The sequence below is a fragment of the Desmodus rotundus genome, chromosome 5 (genome assembly GCF_022682495.2).
Source record: "Desmodus rotundus isolate HL8 chromosome 5, HLdesRot8A.1, whole genome shotgun sequence".
Lineage (NCBI taxonomy): Eukaryota > Metazoa > Chordata > Mammalia > Chiroptera > Phyllostomidae > Desmodus > Desmodus rotundus.
In genome coordinates, this window is record NC_071391.1 from 8,310,958 (window position 1) to 8,331,854 (window position 20,897).

The 20,897-nt window shown below is 49.6% G+C and overlaps 1 long non-coding RNA gene across 1 annotated transcript in view; it reads left to right on the forward strand.

The window, feature by feature from the left end:
- LOC123478080 (uncharacterized) overlaps window positions 1-20,498 on the forward strand; it is a 46,584-nt gene extending 26,086 nt beyond the window's left edge. The window contains exon 3 of the long non-coding RNA XR_006653199.2: window positions 19,334-20,498. This is a non-coding gene — a long non-coding RNA (uncharacterized lncRNA). The remainder of the gene's footprint in view (window positions 1-19,333) is intronic.
- The last annotated feature ends 399 nt before the right edge of the window (window positions 20,499-20,897 follow it).

Consider the following 20,897-nt stretch of genomic DNA (forward strand, 5'->3'; position numbering starts at 1 on the left):
TTAATGCTGCACTCAGCCACCTGGATCTTTCTCTATTTGCATTGCTCTTTTCCTGCATTACTTGGGGCCGGTAATTCTCAAACTTCTTAAGAATTACCCCAGGTCACTTTTTAAAATGCAGCTTCTTTGTTTCAGTTGGTTCAGGGAGTGGGCTCAGGGATCTGCCTTTTCATAAGGGTCCTCACTTTTTATTTGAGTAATTTTCACAGCCCAGTGTGTGTGGGGTGGGAAGTGGGGGGACCCAGCCCCATCCCCTCTCTCCTTCATCCCAACTCCCTCCCTCCATCACTTATTATCCCCTTTGGGCACCTGTGCCTGGGCTTTGGCATAAATAGACCAGGTGTGACTCCTGCTCGGAGGCTGACAGTTGTGAGACAGAACCAGGTGTCTCATCTCTTTGGGCCTCAGTGTCCTTTACAGTTTGACTGTAAAGCAGGGTGACAATGCGGGGCTACACAGGCATCAGCCAGTGTTGTTCCAGGGCTGTGTGCCTGCCCAGCCTCCTGGGGAACAGACGCAGCCCTGCAATGGGCAGAGCTCTAGGCTGGTGTGGCAGGCGTGAGGAAGCTCAGGGCTAATGGCCAAGTCTAATCTGAAGCCCAAGGGACTATGATGAATGGCTGTGAGCTGAAGAAGGGGCACTGTGATGAATGGGACATGTCTCCAGCCCTGTGTGTTCTCAGGAGGCCTCCTCTGAGCTGCTGGGATAATAATAGCAAGGATGAGGGTGATAAGAGCTGCCGGTTTCTGAGCACATGGCTGTTTGCAAGGCGTCTACCAAGCGACTGGTGTCTTTCGCTCATTTAATCTTTACATCAGCCAACATGAGACTGCTACTGTGTCCATTCTAGAAACGAGGAAGAGCAGGCCAGGCTAGTAACTCGTAGAGTTGATGCTGGATCGGTTGGTGTGGTTACATGCAGCTGTGCCAGAGCCTTGTTAATAATTAGGGGGGGGGCGTCTCCAAAGCACATTACAATATTCAAGGTACTGGAATCTGCATTTATCCCTAGAAGTACCGTATTTTGCCGTGTATAATGCGCACCCACATTTTGGCCCAAAGTTTCAGGGAAAAAATCTTTTGTGTTACTTTTTTAATTCAAATTTTAATTGGTTTCTATTTAGATACTTGTTTTTGTATTATAAAGGAATTTTAGTATTTATTTTTGAACATATTATGGTACAAGAAATTTTGTGTAACAAATAATGACAAAATACAAGAACAGATACAAGGTATTTCAGGTACCATCCATGTATAATGCACATCCTTATTTTTCCCTCAAACATTTGGGCAAAAAAGTGCACATTTTGCATGGAAAAATACGGCATATTCACCAGGTACTTTTCAAAAACAGCTTAGTACAAGCATTATTTACATACCATAAAATTTACTTCTTTCATTTGCATAATTTAATAATCTTTAGCAAATCGCAGAGCTGTGCAACCAGCCCCAGAGTCCGATTTCATGACAGTGCCGTCACCCAGAAAGACCCCGCGGGCCCACTTGAAGGCACCCTCCCTCCCTACCCCAGCTCCAGGTGGCCACCGATCTGCTTTCTGTCTCTGTAGCTTTGCCTTTTCTGGATACTTCATAGACATGGAATCATACACTATGTGGTCTTTCAGTTTGGCTTTTGCCACTTAGAACGATGTTGACTTTCCCCCAGATTGTTGCGGGTGCCAGGACTTCTCCTGTGGGTGGTATTCCGTTGTCGGAGAGACCGTTTCGTTTATCCAGTCACCGGTGAATGGATGTGTGGGTTATTTTCTGCCTCGCTACCAGGTTCTCATACTGTTACTATGACATTTTACAGCCAGAAAAACCCGAGGGCTGAGTGTCCGATGGACGTAGAAGCTAATATCATGGCTCTGGCTTTCGGGGAGGCTTTATTTGCCAGTTGACTGGCAAGAAGACAGGAAGTAAGGCTCAAATCTGTCTCCCCAATCCAGGGTTCCAGGCAGGATTTTAAGGGATTTCAATACCAGATCTTCCTGGACAGTGGCCCCTTCTGAAAGGGTTCTAGCCTTCAAATGCTGATTGCATCCGAGCTTTGGTTCAGTGGGAGTGGGGTGAAGTGTATACAAGCACAACTTGTAAGTGGTGTTTGCAAGTGTTACTTGTTCAGTGTGGCATCCAAGGTCTTGTTAGAAGCAGGATAGGACCCATCTGAGCTGGCTCTGCGGTTAGAAGAGTTGTCACTGTCCCCCATCTGGCAGCTGCAGTGTCTTGGCTAGTTAACTCGTTAGAAAGGCTCAGCGCCAGACTCAAACCCAGCTGCCCAATTTGAAACCCATGCCATGGTCCCCGAAAGCCCTGGCCTCAGCTACAAGCCTGGGCAGCCAGTTTCCTTTTGCTTTTGAAAGTTCCTTCTCCTCCTCCTCCGGCTTTCCCTCTCCCTGGGATGGGCAGTCACCACCACCAACTAGCCACCAGCCACCACCAGCTCTTCCTGAGGTTGCTGAGACCTGGATATCAAGTCAACTGAGTAGTGAGTGGCTCCCTCCCTGCCAAGAGACAGGCGCTAATTTCCTGCAGTGGTGACAAGGAGGGCAGTGCTGTGTTGTTTGGGTTTGACCTGGCTCCCCCAACCCGGACAGGTATGAAAGCTGGGTGGGCACTGAGCAAGGCTTTGGTATTAGTTGGAGAATCTACAAGTGCTGAGAAGCTGGATTCAGACACCAGCTGCTCAGGGCATACAGATGGCATTGTCTGGCCTCTGTCTCACCTCCCATGGTGTGGGGGAAACAGTGCTGGCTGTTCTGAGGACTGACTGTTCACAGCACTGCCCCTGGGACATCCACCTCCCAGGTCTCTGGTCCCCAGGGCAGAGCCCTTCCAAAGTCCAGGATTCAGGCCATGGCTGGGGAGATGGGACGAGGCAGGGGCTCCCTGTGGTGGTGGTGGTGGGGTGGGTAACAGAGACTGGGCTCACTTGTCCCCTCAGCTTTGAAAGGTTTGTTCCAGGGAGACAGGGCTGGGTGGGAACAAGGGTCTTCCTGGGTCCACCCCCAGCACTAGATATGGTCCAGCCAGCGGTTCAAGTGGGCTTGTGTGAGTGCTGCTCTCTGTAGACTCCAGTGACTGCCCAGGAAAGGAAGCGTGGGTATGATGAACTCCATCCGTTGGCTCCACCGAGATCCCGTCTCACGGCTGTTCTCTTGGGAGGGCACTTAGGTCCTTCAGTGAGGGGAACGGGGGCACTAGGCAGGAGTTCAGCCAGACCTGGTGGGATCCTGGACATCACAGGGACAGTGATGTCACTGTCCCTGTGGCCCTGGCTCAAGCACCTTACATTTCTGAACCTCAGTGTCTGCATCTGTAGAATGGAGGCCAGATACCTGCCCTGCCTTCTGCTGAGCTCGCTCCCAGCATTCCTAGGGAAGAGAAAGCAGCCTGGACTGGGGCCGGAGAGGACCGCAGTGGCAGAATGGCTTGCTCTGGCCTCTCAGTTTTCTGGACTCCTTCCCAGGCCCAGGATGGGGCAGCTGTGGGCACCTGTGGGGGCTGGAGGAGGAGAGTAGTTCTGCCCAAGCCCTTGGAGCTGAAATGCTCGAAATTTAATTCCCCCCATGACTGGTTCATTTGAGCTGGTTCTTATGAATCAAAGGCCCACATATGCGGAAAGCCACACTCACAGAGATTTTAACGAAGCCAGAGGGAGCCGGGGTGGGAAATGGCCTTTTTGCGGCAGGAACAGAGAGACTCACAGTGATACTCCCATCCTGACGGTGCCCCATGGTGTTGAGAGGAGCAGTTAGTTCTGTTCAAAATAACGGCTGCCGTGCAGTGAGCTTTATGCCGCCATTGAAACCCATGTAGCAGCTTGCAAGGGCGGGAATCGCCGACACGGTGTGAGGTGACACTCTCCAGTCGGATGTGGGGCGTTAAAGTGTGATCACAACCACGGCGTGTAGTTTAAGTTGTAGTTCGTTACTTTGTAATTTTTTTTATCTATAAAACACTACATGTGTAATGTAGACCTATAATTTCAATTTTAAAATATTGGTTACTAATTATTGACCAAAATGAATGTTTATAGCTACATAGTCCCCACTTAGTGAGCTTGGTTGACCCGTGGAAACAAAATCAGTCAATTCACCTTGAAAAGGAAAACAAAAGAAATCACACTAAAAGCATAATTTTCCATCACAAAGCATCATTTCATTACATGATAGAAAAAAGTAGAAAAGAAAAGTGTTCTCTTCCCTTTTCTGAAATTGCGGTGGTTGGTTTACAAAGAAAACAGAATTCAAGGAATTCAGCTGAACCTGCTGAGACAGTGTGTGAAAAATAGATGTCAAAGGCTTTGAAAACTCAGAAGCAGTAATAACCACAGAGCATCAACAGCTAGGATTTATTGGGCGCTTACTGTATGCCAGGCACTGAGCCGGAAGTGCCTGCAGAGCTCACCATGTTGTCACAAGCATGTGATGGTGATGCTGATGATAACTGTGCCACTATTAGCAGGTGGCATTTGTCGTGTGCAGGCCCTGCTCACGGCGCCTTTCATGCTCCCTAAGAGCTCACTTTGAATCACACAACCCAGGGAGATGAGAAGACTGAGACCCAGGGAAGGAAGTAAACGGCCGCCTCGTGGTGTGAGGTGGGCACCACGATTAGCTCCACTTCACCGGAGAAGAAATTAGAGGCCGAGGGAGGCCGAGTGACTAACTCAGGGTCACAGGCACACGCACAGCTAACGCTGGTGGAATGACTAAATAACTGTGTTGCGGGGCACACGTGGGTTTGGAAGCGTTTCTTTGGAAGCACTCTCTTGTGGTGCTGCGCTGGGCATCGGGCTTTATTACAATCTGAACCACTAGCAGACACTGCGGCGCGGAGAACTTGCCGTCACCCTCGGCCAGGGCCAGATCTTAATGACAGCGTGGCTGAAACTGAGTTTAAAAGAAAAGGTTTCATGCAGCCAGGCAGGTAGCTTCCTGCGATTTCAGTTGAAACCAGGCTAGGTTGTCAAGAACAGGCAGCCAATGGGCCCCAATGAAGGGCCCACCTGGCCTGCAGGTGGGGATGGGGGATTGGAAGCTATTCTTGCAATGGGTGGAAGTGGAGTGGAGAGAGGAGGAGATGGGGAGGGGAGGGTTTTGTGGGTGAGAAGGGGCTCACTGGGGCCTTGCCTGGTGGATGGACCCAGGCGAGGGCACGCTAGGGGCAGGGGACAGCAAGCACAGAAGCTTAATGGCCAGAGGAAGGTGACGGGTGTGCACTCTGTGCAGAAGTACACCTGAGGCAGGTTTCTTTCTGTGTCTGTGTAGGAGTGTGGGAGTGTTAGGTAGTGGAAAGGTTTTGTTTCTTTGTTTTGTTTTTCAGCTCAGACTTTCTCTTAGTTACCTTGGAACCTGGTAGGCCGTTCATTAGGATCCACAGGAGATGGCCTGTCAAGGGCAATTTTAATTTACTGACTCTGCCACCTTTACCTGCTGGGCAGGGAGAATAGGTCTGTTTGGATGGTTGAGGACAAAACGTGGAACAATTGAAGATGTTGTGAAAAGTGCCGGCAAAGCATTTTGTTTTGAAGTGGCGGGGACTGGGGGTCTCAGATCAGCTCTTCAAGCAATGCTTCTTCCTCAGGTGACCCAATCCTCAAATGTGGGGAAGGGGCTGGAGTCGGGGGACCAGTGCTTTGTCCTGTCTCTGCCTTCTAACATGTATTTATTCCCCTTCTCATTGCACCAAGGATGAGAGGCAGTGTTGCACAAAAGGGATCAGGGTAAAAGATGAGAAGAAAATCTGGGTGACAGGAAGAGAAGGACACAAAGGATGAATCTGGTGGGAAGCTTGTCTCTAAGATGCATCATACGCCCGAAGGTCTATCTATTCGTCAGGCAGTGGGGCATTGGCTTGCTTCCAAGGTCAAGCCAGCCCCCTGAGGACTCTTTCTACTGTCTTGAAAGACAGTCTCATCATCTCTGTGAACTATCAACAGTGAGTTTCATGGAGCGTTTTCTTATAAAATCCCTCAGTGTCTGAAGGTCTGGCCCAAAGCACAATCCAGGGAAAGCCATTCTTCAGAGGCCAGAGCAGATGGGTGCCCGTGAAAGAGGCTTCAGTTGCCGTCTGGGCAGGGGTGTGCCCCTAGAGGGTCAGGCCTCTCTAAGCCTGGTTTCTAAAGTCAGAGACACTATTTAAAGCTGGGAGTTTAAAAAGGTAATCTTTATTGTATCTTTCCCATTGCCAATGTTCCCTTATACCCCTCCCCCAGCAATCACCACACTGTGTCCACGTCCACGAGTCCTTTTTCCTTTTCACTCAATCCCTCCACCCCTAGCCTCCCCCGACCTCACTAGCTGTTATCTGCTCTCCATCTATGAGTCTGTCTCCGTTTTGCTTCTTAGTTCAGCTTGTTCGTTAAATTCCACATATAAGTGAAATCGTATGGTTTTTGTCTTCCTCTGCCTGGCTTATTTCACTCAGCATAATGTTCTCCGGGTCCATCCATACTGTTGCAAAGGGTAAAATTTTCTTCTTTTTTACAACTGAGTAGAATCCTATTGTGTAAATATCCCATAGTTATTTCATCCACTCAACTATTGGACTGAAGCTGGGGTTTTTGATGAGAGTTTTCCCTAAGTGCCTCCAGGAACTGCCCAGTCCTCAGAAATTAGGAGATGCATAAAATATGCTTGGAACAGTTCCTGGCACATAGTAGCCCCTCAATAAAGTTTATTGTTGCTGCTGTTGGCTTAGAGCTAAGGTGGCCAGTTGAAGCCCACTCATGTGCTTGCTGCAACATCAAAAGCTTTTTTGCTAAGAAGGTGCCTGTTTTAGAAGCATTTGCAGGGGATACGGTGTTGCTAGTAGGTGGATTATTGAGAGATTTGCTGCAGAGCCACACAGAGCTCAAGGCATCCTAACGTGTGCGTTTTAGGTTCAAGGAAAGATGCAGGAAAGAGAGAGGAGGAGTGTGGGGTCATTCTGCAGAAGAGAGAGTCAGAGACTGGGTGAGAGGCAGGGGACTGCATAGCCATTCTTCACCCAGGGATGCTGGCCTGGCTGAGGGCCACCACGTGTTTATGGTCCCAGGTGGCATGGGAATCACTTTCCAGTCACCTTCAGAGTAGAAAGTAGGTACCATTTAAGCCTGGCAGGTGTTTGACTGCTTTCACAGTATCAGAGGAGTTCTATTCTTCAACTGTGCTGTTTATTCTAAATTGTACCGCACACTTTGTGCTCTTAAAAAATTGCCACCTCAGGAGCTCAGCTGGAGGCATCTCAGGGTTCATCTGATGGCCCCCCATTCTCATGTCACAAAGGGGGACACTCGGCTCTGATGGGGCCGAGAATTAACAATTGTGAATTAACAATAGGTAGGGCAACTGGCTTGGAGGCTGACTCACAGTCCCGCTCACTTACTGATACATTAATCCCTAAGTGGAATATCACGAGTGATCTCCAGCAGGGGATTGGTTAAATAAATAATGGCAGATCCATACAACAAGATGTATGGGAGGAAACCTTTTAATGCAGACCATTAGAAAAGAATGAGGTAGATGGGCTTTTATTGATGCATATGTCTATGACATATTGATGAGTGAAGGGCATTTTGCAAAATTGTATGTTTATATATGTGAGTATCTACTATTGTGCAGTAAAACGTTAGCAGTGATTCTTTCCTGGAGGGGAGACTTTTCGATTGTTTTCACTTTCTTCTCGATGTTTCTTGTGGAGTTAAGCCTTTTCCTTTCAATGAGAATGGATTTATTATAATAAGCTGTGCTAATTTTGAAAACTGTTCATTGCTCACTTACAATAGGTTTTAAAAATCATCAAAGAAGTACACATTCATAGTGAAATACTATTTTTTAAAACTAGAAAGAAAAAATTCCCCACCCAATCCCACCCTCCCGGGTGTCGCGAGCCACTGCTAGGTTTGTTCGCCATACATTTTGCTGGGGGGTTATAAAAAGAGCCACTTCTGAAAACAGCACAAAACTTTGGTCTACACACCAGCATTGACTGAATGGTCTTCCTAGATATTGGACATCCAGTTCTAGTTTTTCCTTATGGCACGTGGGGTGACAAAAATATTTACTAGAGACTTGGTTTTCTAAGAATATTTAATGGCGTCTTACGAGAGGAAAAAAGTAGGATGTAAAACTCAATGGATTTTAAATTGTATGTGTTTCCATAAGTGTGTCTATTTAAGGAACTGGACAGGCACGGAAACGTTCGGAAAGATGCACAGCACGCTGTTGGCCTCGGAGGGAAGCCTCTTCGTTCTGTTTTACAACCAATATTTTGTTTCAAATTTTTACTGGGAGGAAGAAGTGCCTGTCTAAGGAAGGACCCATTTTAGGAAGTTCCCATAAGATAAAAAGTACAATAAAAACACACACAACTTCACTCAGCCTAGGAATACACATAGCAGGATGGTGAGTAGGATTTTGAACTATAGTTTTACTCTTGTTTGTATTTTCTAAACTTTCTACGATAAATACCTGTAGCTTTTATAGCCAGAAAGTAAACCACAGCCATGATTATAAATGCCTAAGATGCCTAGGTGACCCCCAAGCCTAGGAAATAGGATACACTTACTCTAAACCACTGTTAGCTACATTTGCAATCTGTTTTCTTCAAACTCTAGACGCTTCTTCACCTGAGTACCTCTAAGTGTGAAACAGTGGGTCCACTTGTCAATCTGAAAAAGGCTCAATAAATAATCGCGATTCCACGTGTGTTTTCAGACGTTTTGACACTCTGTAAGGCATTAGTTGCGCTGGAGGGTGAAGAAAAACGTATTGAGGCTAGTACTTGAAACTTCAACATGCTGTTTAAAAGTAAGCCTCTCTGGGGGGACAACAAACACCATACTTCCACTCTGGAAAAGGGTTTGGCAGCTCAGCCAGTGAAACGTGCATCTGCCACGCAGCACAGTAATCCCGTTGCAGGTGTCGACGTTGCAGAGAAATGAAAGCGGAAGATCCAGACACTTCCCTTGTACACGGGCGTTCACAGCAGCGCTGCTCCTACCAGCCCCAAACTGGAAACCACCCAAATATCCACCAGCAGGTAAAGGGGCAGACTGTGGTGTACCCACAGCTGGAAACAACGGATAAGGACAGCCAACCAATAACGATGCGACAAGAGGACGAATCTCCCACCCGCAGGGAGGGAAGAGGGCAGCGACAAGAGTGCACCCCCTCCAGCTCCGTTTTGGTAGGGTTCTGGAAGTGACAGAAGTAAGCTACAGGGACGAAGAGTTGCCTGGGGCCGGGATGAGCAGCGGGACTGCACGGGGCGTGAGGGAACGTTCTCGGGTGGTGGAGATGGTCTATACCCTGGCTGTGGTGCTGGTTCCAGAAGGAGACCTTTGTCAAAGCTCGTGCAACAGTCCACTTACCACGGGCACATTTTGCTGTATATAAATGATACCTCTGTAGAGCTGATTTTATAAAGAGGGAGTTTGTTCTATGCAGGGCCAGCTAGATGATTAAGAATTCAGGTGGTGGCAGCAGAAGATCTAAACCGAGCCCAGGGCCCTTCTGGGGAAGTGTGTGTGGGGGTGGGGGGTGCAGCACAGGCCCTACGCCCCTGAAACTGGCCCCGATTCTATTTCCTGGAGATTCAGGCACCTTCAGATACTCTGTGTATGTGTGCGTGCGCACGCATGTGTGACAATACAGAAATGGGATCTCACAACAAATGCTATTTTTAAATTCACTTTTTTTAACTCAGTGATATGCTGAGGTCATCTCTCCAAGCCAGTAAATCTGGCTCAACCACATTCTCCAGGGAGCGTTCCCTTCCCGGTGCGGGTGGGGTGTGTGTTCATCAGCACGCCACCACTGGCGTGCCACCCTCCTTCTGCTAGCGTGTTAGGGTGTTTTCCATTTTTCACGAGTAGCAGGACCCAGCCCCCACACCGCGTGGGGCTCTGTGCAAGAGAGATTTGCAGGCCTTTCCCAGCAGCGCGCCCCACCCCGCCATCTCTGACTGTGCGCAAAGGTTGTTTGCCTTTCGCATTTCCCTTCCCGCTTTCTTTTTTACTTGAGCTTTAAATAGTCTCTATCATCTACTGTCTGCAGTGCAGAGGCCTCTGCCCCACTCCCTCCCCCAGAGCCCGTGGGACCCAACTCCTTGCACCCGAACCAGATCTTGTCGCTTCAGGGCCGCAAAGCCCAAAGGCTGGAAAGCAAGGCTGCAGCCGGGGTTCCTCAAGGCCAGGCAGTCCATGGCCCTGACCTGGGAGGCCTGCCATGAAATGTTCCCTGCTTGCCACCCAGCCCTGCAGCGTGAGGGCTCCGGGTCACCCTCTGTCTGTCAGGCAAACATTTCCTCACTCGTCCGGCCATCCAGTGCCATCGACAGTCATCAGGGCTGTTTGAAAGAGAAGTGAACGGTGGCCTCTGACCAGCTTCATGGCCTCAGGAAAGTCACCTGACACCCTTGGCTTCCACTTTTGTGTACAATGCGGTGGTTTTTAGGGTCCCGAAGTTTTCATCCAGGCCTGCCTCTCCCCCTCCGGAGCAGGTGACACTTTGCTCAGCTTAGAGGGACTTGCGTCTGTCCTGAGCAAGCAACTCCTCTGCCAAGAGAAGACAGGCGGAGGAGGAGGGGGCTCCCATGGGAGGGGGCTACCCTGGGGGCAGGGGCAACTGACCAGTGAACCCCCCCATCGGGTCTTGGCTAGACAGGTGCCTGGTGCCATGTTAGTGCGTGCCTTGGGCAGTCCGCAGGAGGGCTCTCAGGCCCCGTGTGGCCTCCTGTCCCTTGGGAAGGAGCACTGGGGTTGACCGGCAGTCCTGCCCGCAGGGGGATTTGTACACTGTCAGTGATCAGCAAAGCCGCCGGTGAGGACAGACTTCACTCAGTGACAATTCCTGCACCTGGGAGGAGAGTGCAGGGAAAACTGAGCTCAACTTCAATTCTCTGGGGGTGGCTGGGTGCTTTAAACAGAGAGTGAGGCAGTGGTGGGCCTTGGGGAGAGTCAGGGGAGGGGGAACTACAAAAAGCGGCAGGGCAGAGGGTTGGTCCATGACTGGGCCAGCTGTGCCTCTAACTAGCATTTATCACAGTTAGGCTTCCACCCTCCCTCAGGGTCAGGGAGGCTGGAGTGCGTCCTCCCGTGGCAACGGTATTCAGAGGAACGACTCTCAGGCCCTTGGGAAAGGCACCCGGAGCTGCAGGAGATGCATCATACTCCCCAGAGGGAGGGAGAGAGGGTTGGCAGTGCTTTAAAATAATGTAATGTAACATTTCATTTAAAATGAAATAGTTTAAAAATAATTGCTCTATCGAAAGGGTGGTCACGGGGCTTCCCCACCTGTTGGGTGGAAAAAACAGTGAATTCTTTCGTCTGCCATGAGCTTCTTCCAGACAGGGACGCAGCGGCTGGGTGGTCCAGGATGTGGCCTGAGGCTGCTGGAAGCCACACTGGAGCTCCTAGCAGGGCCCCTGTCTCCTAGTGCAGGGTTTTAGACCGAAAGGTTCACGCTGAGGTTTCTGCAGTTGTCAACACAGAGGACTTGCCTTTGCCCTAGGCTGGTGGTCTCCAGGTGGGAACGGGCCCAGGGAGACTCCAGGGAATAGATTCCAGACCCTCGACCTCCTTCTGTGATCTTCCCCCAGTCCACCTCCTTCTGGACCCCCTTTCATAATCGCTCTTCACCCACTTGACTAAAATGATGAAACCTACCCCATCCCTGATCCTCCTGGACAAAAAAAGTACTGGGGCACCAACAAAGGGACTGCTTGAGGCATCACAGCTGGTGGCGAGGAAGTAAACAACTCTAAGACAGATCATTTTGCAAAGCAGATGGTTTCTAGTTTTTAATTTTGACAGAATCTTGAAAATCAAGAAGTAATTTGACGCTAGATTGTTTTCTGATGTTTGGCATCTAATTTGGATGCAGCTGAAAGAATTGAGTGGCATCACTATAAAAAAATTCCTTCTAGCCCTGGCCGCTGTGGCTCTGTTAGTTGGAGCATTGTCCAGTAATCAAAGGGTCACCGGTTCGATTCCTGGTCAGGGCACATGCCCAGGTTGTGGGCTTGATCCCCAGTTGGGGTGCATGCAGGAGGCAGCCAATCAATGTTTCTTTCTCACATCAAAGTTTCTCTCTCTCCCTTTCCCCCTCTCTCGAATGAGAATAAAATAAACCTTTAAAAAAATTCCTTCCGAGCCTATCTAGTCAGTTCATGCATTTATAAAAAAAAAGAACAACCAGGATGCTAATGCTTGTCTTCTTTTAGCAAGAAATAATATCCATCCACAGATACATTAGCTAAATGCATGGTTGGGAGGATCTAAATACCTCATTAAGAGAAAGATACATTTCCTATAAAATTTGGCTTTTTGTGGTGAATAATTAATTATCAAGATTGTAATATCCATGTTATTTTTAATTTGTTGTTAATAACAATTATAAGAATTGTACCATAATCTAGGGGAGAATTTTTTTTATCAAACCCTTGTAACCACAGGAAATGGTAAAGTTTTAACATTTTAATTATTATACATTTTTGTTTTGAAGCATGATAGGATGATTACTTTAAGACTTCAAAGCATGAAAATATGCCAGGATATTATTATGCAGAGGGAGTAGAACAAGAGTTTAAGAAGAAGAGGGAAAATGTAAAATTATGAACTGTTCAAGGATGGCTTACTCACATATTTTAAAAATAGGCGATGCTTGCACTGCAGGGGAGGCAAATTTTACGTCTACTAGCTTAGCTTTTTCAGCTGGCCAGAGAATTAAACTGACAGGAGACAGATTAACAAGAGAAATGCACACACATTTGCATAAGTGTTATGTGAGGTGGAAGCCCGCATAAGGACCGAAGATCCAGAGAAACAGCCGGCCCTGTGCTCTGTTACAGCAGGTTGAACAAAGAGACACAGTTGTGGAAAAGTAAGTAAACTATCTGGGGGGCTAACAGGAGAGAATTGTCGATTAACGAGGCCTGTTTTTACAGAATTGTCTCCACCTCAACTTCCTGTCCTTAATGACACTTCCCTGTGGCATAAGGAGGACATCTTTCATACGGGAATTTCATCTCCTGCTTTTAAGAAAAAAGAAGGAAGGTCAGAGTGTTTTTCCTGCATTTGCTGTTTTTCAAGTGCCTTTAACTCGGACTAATCCTTATGCCAAAGTGGCCTATTTTGGGGTGGCGTATTCTGCCACCCTTCAATACCCATGTTCATAGCAGCACTAACAGTAGCTAAAAGGCGGAAGTAGTCCATGGGCAGGTGAGTGGATGAGCAAAATGTGGTACATGCACAGAGTGGAATACCATCCAGCCTTGGACAGGAAGGCAGTTCCGACACCTGCTACCACGTGATGGATCTTGAGGACCTTACGCTAAGTGACATCAGCCGGTGACAAACAGACAGTACTATATGATTCCACTTGTATGAGCTCCTTCGAGCAGTCACAATCGTAGAGATGGGAGGTAGAATGGTGGTTTCCAGGGCCGGGGGCAAGGGGAGTGGGCCATCGCTGTAAGACAGGGGTAGTTTCGGTTTGACGAGATGAAAAGAGCCGTGGATGTGGATGGTGGCGGCTGCACGGCGCTGCGAGTGTTCGATGCCGCCGATCGGTAGTCAGGCACGGTTTAGACGGCAAATGTTGGATTGTGTGTATTTTACCACAATAAAACAATTTGAAGAAAAGGAAGGTTAATCTCAAAGTTCTGCCCACCAGTTTCATCTAAAAGAATGACGTAAATTAAAGTGTGACATTGACTATGAAATAGGCCTCAAATCCTGCTGCGTCAGACTCTGGATGAAACGCTTTAGAAAACGGCTGGGGAATGTGTGAGGGCCTCTGAAGCAGCGTTCTGGAAACCCTTCCAGTAACACAGGGCGAGCAAGTCTCACCCTCGGCACAGTCCGCCCAGGGCTCGGTTCCATAGGGCCTGCAAACTGAGCACGGTGTTTACATTTTTATTTTTTTAAAGATTTTATTTATTTATTTTTAGAGAGAGGGGAAGGGAGGGAGAAAGAGAGGGAGAGAAGCATCAATGTGTGCTTGCCTCTTGAGCGCCCCCTACTGGGGACCAGGCCCACAACCTAGGCATGTGCCCTGACTGGGAATCGAACCAGCGACCCTTTGGTTTGCAGGTCGGCACTCAATCCACTGAGCCACACCAGCCAGGGCACATTTTTAAATAGTTGGAAAAAAGTAAACAGGAGACTATTTTGTGACAATAGAAACTGATGAAATTCTCACTTTAGCACCCATAAACAGAGTTTGATTGGAACACGGCCACACTCGGCCATCCCAGAGTGTCTCAGCTGCATTCACAGCACTGAGCGCAGAGGGGCGGTTTCAACAGAGACTGTGTGGCCAGCAAGTTCTGAAATGTTTACCCTCTGACCGTTTACGGACAAAGGTTGCCAATTGCTGCCCCGGACCCCAGACTCAGGAAAGCTGCCTCTGGCTCCAGCTGTGCTCCGAAGCAGGGACAAATCGTTTCACCTCTCTCGTCTAAAGAAATTAAGCTGCTGGGACAAAGTGGTCTTTCAGTCCTCTTCTGGCTAAAAACACTTGGAAGTCTGGGGAGAGCAATTCGAACTCAGGTGTTAATGGCTGAAACCTCCCAGGAGAACTTGCCTGTGGAAATGTCCCCTGAAGAGGCAACTCCTTCTCGGAAGTGTATAAAGTGCTAGCTAACAGCAGGATTTCGGGCACTAGCCCCCGGTTGGGTGGATGGTGGTGATTTTGGCGAAGGGGCTCTTCCCAGCATCATGTGATTTCGGTGTCTGTGGTGAACAGACAAAGGTTTGTGCAAATCAGTCTGTCCTGTTACAAACACCCACCAACTTCCCCAGAGACCAACCCCGGTTCGTTCTAAGCCCACGAGATTCCCAGGCCCCATAGGCACCTCAGGGTAGACCAGACACAGCATAGGGCAGAAAAGCACTGAGCCGAAGCCAGCCCCACCCCTGGTGCCAGGCTAGGTGGCTGGAGGGGCACGGCAAGCCTGCTTTTCATCCCCTCCTGTGAGGCCCTGGGAGGGAGCTGTGGAGAGGCCACCCAAGTTACAGGCAGACCAGGGACAGGCCACAGCTGGCAGGCCCTGACATTCCAGGTCCCCTGGAAGGGTATAGTGTGACCCCCTCCCTCACCCACACTGGTGGTCTCTGCACTGGGGTCTTGACCAGAGGGTGCACAGTAAACAGAGGAAGGGAGGACTGGGTGTTCAGGGTCTCCCTCTCCCTCTCCCCAGCTTCCCCCGGCCAGGCAGCCAGCCATCCTCTGCCTCCCCCTGGGTCAAATATGGCCAAGCCAGCTTTCATGGAGGGACAGGCTGGGAAGAGTTGCAGGAGGGGGGTGGCAACCCAGGGTCAACAGGGTCCTAGCCTGGATGACAAGTGGCCCTGGGCCATCGCAGACAGCCCTGTCTCCTTGCTCTGGCCCCACCTGACTGTTGGGGTTCCAGGCCTGGGGTTTTCAAACTTTTTAATTTTTCTGAAGAAACCAGAAATCTGGAATTATATATGAAGTCTAATTTTCAAATGTTGGTGGTTCATTTAAAAAAAAATTATAAAAACATAGAGCTGGCCTTAAAAAGCCCAACTGTAGATTACATTTGGGCTCCAGGCTACCGGTTTGAGACCCATTCGAAGGAAAAGCCTTAACTGTGGACTCGGGTGCTGGACTGGTGTCTCCCTCGGGCCCGACAGTGTGGCCCCCAGGCCTATCCCAGGAGCCCCTGAGCACCGATTCTTTTCATCTTACAAGTGGGGTAATGGTCCCAGACTTTGTAGGCAGCATGGGGCTCGGCTCCTCTTTCAGGGAGAGGGCCATACTGTGGGGAATGATCCTCATGAATGTCCCTCCTTTCCTGGCTTGGAGACGTGGCCGTGTTTTCCGATGACAAGGAAAGGGAAGTTGGAGTCTGAGGTTCTGCCCCCTGTGCCTTGTCTCCTTGCTTCTGGAAGGGAGCGGGGAAGGTGGCCTGGGCAACCTCCTTGGACCCTTGTATGTGGTACCAAAGGCCTGTGTGACCTTCTTCCCACCCAAGGAAGCCTCTCAGACAGAAGATGGTTGGGATCCTGCTGACTGAGAGTCTGGGGAGGGGGTGGCGGCTCTGATGGTACCGATAACCTTGTCGCCCGCCACGTGAGGCTGCGTTCGGTTTTCACGTGGGTGTGTTGCCCTGGTCCAGCCCCAGTCCCCGGAGCCCGTGGTGTGTGGTGGCAGAGCGTAGGCCTTGGACTCCACAATCTGAGTGTGAATGCCATTCTGCTGCTAGTCACCTGTTCTTCCCCAGGCTTCTATATTTCCAACCGTAGGAAGGAGATAACAGCACTGAGCCCATAGGCCGTTAGGATTCAGTGCAGTCAGGTGGGTAAGGTGCCTGGTGCAGAGCAGGCGCAAGTAGGAGGGGGTTGGACCTGGAGCAGGGTAAACATGTGCAAACGCAATGAAAACGTAAGGAAGGAGGGAGGGGGACCATTCTAAACCCTGCATAGTAAGAGAATTATTTCTGCTTTTGGAATACCTTGTGATTTCCACCACGGTGCTCCAAAGGCTGGCTTTTCCATTAAACTGTGTTTCATCTTTTCATCTTGCTTCATTAAGAAGTCATATACTGAGGGCTCGGTGCCTGAGTGAGGGGGTCTTCCAGCCCCCTCGGGCAAGGCTCCTACCGCACAGGGCTCACTAATAAGCAAAGAACAATGGGAGAGGTGTCTGGGGCCCTCAGGAAACCTGGGCATGTCCTACTGGGGGCACGCTGGGGCGTCTGCTGGGGCAGGGAGAGCAGGGGAGGGGCAAGGTTGAGCCTTTTCATTGTTTTAAATTGGGGCAGAAACGAGGTAGAACAGTGGCAACCATTTACAACTTTTTTTAATTGTATTTTTTCCGTTACCACTTATCCCCCCATGCCCTTTCCACCGCCACCCACACCCTCCCCCCCCACCACAATCACCACACTGTTGTCCCTGTCCCTGGGTTCTTTCTCTTTGTTTTTTTTCTTTTTCACTCGATCCCTCCACCTTACCGCCCCAGCTGTCAGCCTGCTCTCTATCTGTGAGTCTGTCTCTGTGCTGCTGGTGAGTTCAGTTTGTTCATTAGATTCCACACATAAGTGAAATCATATGGAAACTTCTTAGAAAATTGGGACACAGATGTTCAGGTTGCAGCATAATCTATTTATAGAAACACACGTCAAAGGAACGAGCAAGACTGCTTCGCAAACAGACAGAAAATTAACCAAAGACCTTTCAATGCTGTGTGACAGCGACAGTCTCTTTCCTGGAGCGCACATGTGCCCTCTGTGTCTGACTCTAATGCCAGCCGAGGCCTCCTCATTCCATCCCTCTCCAGAGACAGGGAAAAGTCACGCTGCGGGGTGGCAAAGGGGACCTCAGACCACCCCAGGGATTTTCCTGAGAGCTTCCCAGAGCCAGGGGACAGATGCTTTCCACTCTGCCTCAATTGTGGCAGATTAGTGAGACCCACTCCTCTTCTCCCTGCAGCTGGCCCCTTTGTGTTTCCATTCATCTTGATAGAATAATGCTTTATAAAAAGTATCAAAGGAGCGGTGCTAGGAAGGTGGGCGGCGAGCAGAGAGCTCTAGCGCTCGCTCATCTCCTGATGTGGGTGATTCAGATTTGGCACCAAAGGGATGTCAGAGGCGCCCGTGTCTGTGTCTGAGGAACGAAAGGTCCTGGGACTGAAGCTGGGGACTGCTTCTCCCTCCCTCTCTCTCCAAGAATATAGTCGTCGTACTGTTTTTCTTAGGGACATTCTGCTAGAATTCGGGGAGGGGGTGAGGGCAGAAAAGACAAACAACTCCAGGCCTTGGCCTTGAGGAGTTTGTACTGTTGATGGAGAAAACAGGAAAAGTATAAGAAGGAAAAAGCGTATGCAGAACCGAAGAATGAAGCAAATGGATGGTGGGAGGTGGGAGCCAGGTTTCTCGGCACTGAATGGGGAGGTCGTGGGTGAACAAGAGAAGGCTGGGACGACCCGCTGGCTGAGAGTCAGAGGCATTGCTCTGGGCTCCTGTTTGCCTTCAGATACGTGAGTCCAGGGGGCTACGCATGGAGGTGTGCATGGGCTTGTAAGGGGATACACGGGTTCTGTACACACATGCACACACATACATCGCCTTGCTCTGTCAGCTGACGGGGCCTGGAAACAACCACCCCCCAGAAGCAGCAAGCACACCTGCAGCCCAGACGTTGGTTTCTGATTTTATTCTCCAGCGAGAGGAGCCAGGGCTCCCTGGAGAAGTGGCTGCTCGTAGCACTGGAGCAGGGGCTGTGCCAGGTGAGCCGGAGCATCTTGCAGTTCCCAGAAGTAAGGAAGTGCTCGAAAAACAAACACAATCTCACCACGATGGGCCTGTGGGAGGGTCCCAGGAGCCCGTAGGAGGAGCTCCCAGCGGCCAAAGCTGCACGGCTTGAACTACTAAAGAAACTAGTACCGGATTATAACCCAAAGTAACGACCCACAACCCGCACTGATCACAATAAATGGTTGAATAAATAAATAGAGGGGGGAAATAGGCAATTCTCCCGCGCAGAAAAGTTCCAAATAGTTTATGTAGGTACTCCATCCTCAGCACTGTTGAGTGTGGGTTGTACATAGAGACTTCCTTCAAACGAGCACAAAGGTGGGGAAGACTGACCGACGCTGCCTCAGCCAGTGGCCAAGGTCACCGTCAGCACTGGTAAGATGTTGAAAGAGGCACCATGGATGGGAGGTGCGGAGAATGGCCCCTTCCCTCCGGGGTCTCCTCCCCCTAAACCTATAAGCCCAGTGTAAGAATGAGGAAAACATCAGACAAGTCGGAGTTGGGGGTCATTTTACAAAATACCTGACCAGCACTTCTCAAAACTGTCGCAGCTCTCAGAAACAACCAAAGTGGGAGAAGCTGTCACAGCCGAGGGGAGCCACGGGATGATTAAATGTCATGGGGTGTTTGGGACAGGATCCCAGAGCAGAAAAGGGTGTGAGGGGGAAAGGAAAGCAATCTGAACAGCATATGGACTTTGGCTGAGGATGATGTTCCAGTATCGGCTCATTAGTCGTGATACATGAGCCACTCTAAGGTGTTAATGTTGGGGAAACCGAAGCCGGGGTGCAGGAGAACTTAGTACTATCTAAGTAATAGTTCTTCAAGTCTAAAACTGCCCGAACATGAAAAGTTAATGTTTTAAAAATGAAACATGCTACGAGAAGAATGGGGAGAAAGGCTCGCTTGCAGCCCGAGCCGGAAGCAGGGTGATGTGGGCCCGAGGAGGACTCAGAACAGACCCTTGGAGACTGAGGCAGCTCGGGCTGCTCCGTCTTCCTGGGTGTGACGGTCCTGCACCTCGTTTCTCACACGCTGATGATGTTCTCTTGTCTCCTCCAGCTCTGAGCTGTCCCTGCGGCGTGCCTGCTCTCCCGGGGCACCTGCCAGCCCCAAGGTCACTACCTCTGGACTCCGAGGATCCCAGGAATGTTGGGATTCAGAGAAGCGAGCTCTACCTGGATACTCGTCCACCCCTATCCCACCCATAATTGTGTCTGTGCAGCTTGTGAGCTTCCCGAGGGTGCCAGCGCTTCATGACAGCCGGGCTCTGAGGGCGCCCATTCGACTGTCAGGAAACGAATGCCCCTGGGCTTGTAACCGCAGGGCAGGATCATCGGACCACGGGTCACACGCGAGAAAACGATGCCCTTTCAATTCTGCACCAGCCTTTCCCGTGACATTGAGGAGAAAGTCGCAGGCTGGCGTGAGGATGTCTTCATGCCTCCCCACCCTTGTCTGTCCCTGTCCCCACCTACAAGCAAGGACAGGCAGGTCCCAGGCTCAGACTTGGCAACCAATGTATCCAGAAAGAGTAACAGCATTGCTTTAATTTACAATTGCCTTAAATTTGCAGCAAGTGGTGGTGTTGTAACAGCAACATAAAGTTTCCTTTAAATGCATCTTAAAGCAATTTGAGACTTAGAGAAAAGTTGCAAGAATAATACAAAGGATTCCTGGATACTGTTCACCCAGATTCCCCCAGCGTTAACATTTTACTGCTTTATATTCTCTCTCTCTCCCACCCTCTCTCCCTCTCTCTCTCTCCCTCTCTCTCTCCCCCCCGTCCCCCATCTCAGTCTCCCCTTCCTACCTATCCCCCCACATAGATTTTTTTTTCTGAGCCATTTATAAATAGGTTGTCCCTGTACCTCTGAAACGAACACAGAATACTATTGAATGTAAACTGTCATTGTAATTTTTTTAAAGCTTGTTCCTTTACTCCTGAGTACTTTCATACTTCAGTACGTATTGCCTAAAAGCAACACAGTTACTCACATAACTACAGAACACCTGTCAAAACCAGGGAGTTAACACTGGCACGCCACTAGTAGCTGATGTGCAGACCTCACCCCGTTCCACCGTCTGCCCCGACACTGTGCTGCCAGCAAGGGCAGGGCATCCCAGACTACACCTCGCCACGTCTCTTTAGCTCCTTTCATCTGAAACCGTTCTTGTGTCTTTGAGTTTTATGATATTGGCCTTTTTGAAAAGCACACTGTGGATATTTTGTAAAATGACTAAAGATTCCTTTTACAATAAATCTAAGTTTTGAAAAACGTGAATGCATTGAAATAAAACCTATGAATCAGGCAAGAGAATAAAACATCCTCAGGAAAAAAACAAGAACTGAGGTTTGGGAAATATTGGTTTCAATCCACTTTATTCTGCCTCTGAATGGCCATCACCCCACACGGCAGGGGGTTCCCCATAGCTGGAGCTGCAGGGTGACCTGGCTACCTCTGGCCCTGCACTATCCCCCCAGGTGGGTGGCCTGGGACAGAAGGCCACAGTGGTCCTGACCTTAGAGCCCACGAGGGCCTTCTACACAGGAAGAGATGTTCTTGTTGACAGGCGAGTGCCTGTGAGCCGGGCGGCTCTGCACGGGATGACAGCTGTGTCTCCG